The sequence below is a fragment of the Lycium ferocissimum genome, chromosome 10, assembly GCF_029784015.1.
Source record: "Lycium ferocissimum isolate CSIRO_LF1 chromosome 10, AGI_CSIRO_Lferr_CH_V1, whole genome shotgun sequence".
Classification (NCBI taxonomy): domain Eukaryota; kingdom Viridiplantae; phylum Streptophyta; class Magnoliopsida; order Solanales; family Solanaceae; genus Lycium; species Lycium ferocissimum.
The window spans coordinates 64,530,188-64,534,265 of NC_081351.1; positions in this window are offsets into that span (position 1 = coordinate 64,530,188).

A 4,078-nucleotide genomic window follows, 5' to 3' on the forward strand; every position below is an offset into this window, starting at 1 on the left:
CTGGAACCTCATCACTGCAGATCTTGAAGTTACGGATGGAGCTTCAATATCTATGGTTCTGATCGATGCTCGTCGAAAACATAGCCAAGCACGAACAAGTTTCAAAACAGGCATGGGGAAACTTTAGGAGTACTTTCTAACCTGAAGTTCGCGCATGCTCAATCATAACACTGCATTGAACCAAGAAAAAGATTTTTTTTTTTTTAGAACAAGACAAAAGGAAAGGCAACCATGCTATAGCTGCCAAACACGGGTTGTGTGAGAAATTATGGGAGAAAAATTATATTATTGAAATGTGTATCTACATTATTACATTGAGCCCTAGTTATATACACTACATCCTAATCTTTTTCCATGTAGGATACTATATACAAACCCTATTCTTATTCCTATTCTAACACTCCCCCCTCAAGTTGGTGCATGCAAGTCATATGGACCGAGCTTGTTATAGATGTATCTAATACGAGGACGACTGAGTGACTTGGTGAAAATATCTGCAAATTGATCACTCGACTTCACAAATGTAGTAACAATATCTCCGGAGAGTATCTTTTCCCTGACAAAGTGACAGTCAATCTCAATGTGCTTTGTCCTCTCATGAAATACCGGATTTGATGCGATATGAAGGGTCGCTTTGTTATCACACACAAGTTCCATTTGATTGATTTCTCCAAATTTTAGTTCTCTAAACAACTGCTTAATACAAACTAGCTCACAAGTTGCTACAGCCATTGCTCGATATTCTCGACACTAAATCGAGCAACGACACTCTGTTTCTTACTCTTTCAGGACACCAAATTACCTCCTATTAACACATAATATCCGTATGTAGAACGTCTATAAGAGGGTGATCCTGCATAATCAACATTTGTATATCCAAAGATCTTCTCATGGCCTTGATCTTCGAAAAACAGTCATTTACACGAGTGACTTAATATATCGCGTAATACGGAACAATCGCATCCCAATGACTCACGGGGAGAATTCATAAATTGACTTACAACACTCACGAAAAGAAACGTCGGTCTAGTCACTGTGAGATAATTCAACTTACCAACCAGCCGCCTATATCTTCCAAGATCACTGAGTGGCTCCCCATGTACTGGTAGGAGTTTAGCATTCAGATCCATAGGAGTGTCAACAGGTTTAGATCCCATCATTCCTGTTTCTTTAAGAATGTCTAAGACCATACTTATGTTGTGAAATAACAATACCTGACGTGGATTGGGCAACCTCAATACCTAGAAAATACTTCAGCCTGCCAAGATCTTTAGTCTAGAAATTTTGAAAGAGATATTGCTTTAAACTAGTGATACCATCTTGATCATTGCCAGTTATAACGATATCATCGACATAAACCACTAAATAAATACTCAAATCTGGAGCAGAATGTCGATAAAATACAAAATGATCTGGTTCACTGCGAGTTATGCCAAACTCTTAAATTACTGTGCTGAATTTACCAAACCAGGCTCGAGGAGACTATTTCAGAATTATGACCGACGCAATCGGCACACCAGATTAGACTCCCCCGAGCAATAAAATCAGGTGGTTGCTCCATATAAACTTCCTCCTCAAGATCACTATGGAGAAAAGCATTCTTAATGGCCAACTGATAAAGAGGTCAATGGGTGACAGAAGCCATGGATAGAAAAAGACGGACATATGCTATTTTAGCCATGGGGGAGGTAGCATCACTGTAATCAAGCCCAAATACCTGTGTATACCCCTTCGCAACAAGGCGAGCCTTAAGCCGATCAACTTGGCCGTCCGGACTAACTTTGATTGCACAAACCCAATGACAACCAACAATAGATTTACCTGAACGAAGAGGAACAAACTCCCAAGTACCACTCGTGTGTAAAGCATACATCTCGTCAATCATAGCATGTCGCCATCCGGGATGAGAAGGTGCTTCACCTATAGACTTAGGAATGGGGAGAGAGGACAATAATGATACAAAGGCATAATGGGATGATGATAGACGATGATAACTTAAAAGGGTATAATATGGGTTAGTATTACGAGTGGACCGTTTACCTTTACAAAGTGCAACCGGCTGATCAGGGGGAGACAAGTCCACAGTAGGTGTAGGGTCCGACGCATGATATGACTTATTTAGACCTGATGTTGTGTCTGATGCTGGACGCGATCGACGATGATACGTCAGAAATGGTGGCATTGCGACTTGAGTGTAGAAGTAACTGTAGATTTCTCAAAGGTCGGTGTAGGTAAAACCAGAGGTATAGGTAAGACCTCAGAGATATCAAGATGATCAGAAGGAGACCTAAAGTAAGGCTGAGACTTAAAAAATGTGACATCGGCAGACATAAGATATCGACAAAGATCATGTGAGAAGCAATAATACCTCTTTTGAACCTTAGAATAACCAAGAAAGACACATTTAAGAGAGCGATGAGCTAATTTATCTATCCCCGGAGCTAGGTTATGCACAAAACATGTGCTTCCAAAAATATGAGGAGGAAGCGAGTATAGAGATGACTGAGGATATAGTATGGAATATGGAATCTGGTTCTGAATAGAAGATGAGGGCATTCGATTAATAAAATGGAAAGACGTGAGGACCGCATCGCCCTAAAAACGCAGCGGAACATGGGATTCAATGAGAAGAGTGCGAGCGGTCTCAATGAGATGTCTATTCTTCCTTTCTGCTACCCTATTCTGCTGAGGGGCGTAGGAGCAATATGTTTGATGAATAATTTCTTGGTGAGTCATAAACTGCTGAAACTGGGAGAATTTGTATTCTAAGGCATTATCACTACGAAAAGTACGAATAGAACCACCAAATTGATTTTGTATTTCAAAACAAAAACTTTTGAATATAGAGAATAACTCAGAACAATCTTTCATTAAGAATAGCCAAGTACATCTAGAAAAATCGTCAATGAAACTAACAAAATAACGAAATCCTAAAGGTGAACTGACTCTACTAGGACCCCAAATATCAGAATGAACTATTGAAAAAATAGACTCTGCACCACTCTCAGCACTATGTGGAAAGGTAGTGCTAGTATGTTTTCCAAGTTGGCGCGACTGACAATCTAATTTGGATAGAGTAGACTGAGTAGGCACCATCTTTTGTAGCTTAAAAAGACTCGGATATCCCGATCGTTTATGGATCAAGTCTGGAGGATCTGTAACGGAACATGCTGTGGAGGACTTAGGACAGGTAAGTGTTAGATAGTAGAGGCCTTGTGATTCATAGCCTGCACAATCACTTGTCCCGTACTACGGCTCTGCATAACAAAAGAATTATTAAGAAATATTAGGCACAATTTAGGGCACGTGTCAAATGACTGATAGATGCAAGATTAAAAGGACAACCCGGGACATAAAGAAAAGAGTTTAGAGTGACAGAAGATACGGTATTAGCTTGTCCAAGCCCTTTTGGTTTTGTTTGGATGTCATTGGCTAAAGTAATCGGAGGAAGAGACTGTGAATATATAATATTTGACAAAAGTGATTTGTTAGCAAAAATATGATCAGAAGCTCCTGATTCAACGACCCACGATGGAGGGATACTAGACTGTGAAACACAAGCGAAGGGATTACCAGCAACAGAAGTATTAGGCTGAGAATCTGTGGCTACTTGTGGAGATGTCTGCTTACTTGCTCGATACTGAAGGTACTCATTATATTTAACTTCAGATAAAAGCGTTGGATTTTATATAGTGTCAGTCTGAGCAACATAAGCATTGTTGGGTGATTGACCATGCAGAGTGTGTCCAAACTTATGACAATAACTACACTTAGTTCGAGATTTTACAAAGCAACCTCCTCCCCATCAATTATCCATAGACTGAGATGTTCGATTCTCTATGGTTTGAGATGCAAGAATAGAGGAGTCAATGGTCGATGATGAAACCACTGTGTGATTAGGAGGCGCGGTAAGACGAAGCAAACGAGAGAATAGTTCATCAATTGTAGGAACCGTAGGACTAGCCAAAATTTGATCACTCACCGAATCAAGATCAGTAAGAAGTCTAGTAAGTGTAAGAATTCGAAACAACATTTGTCTTTTCTCCTATTGTTTTTCAACATTCATAGTGATTGGCAT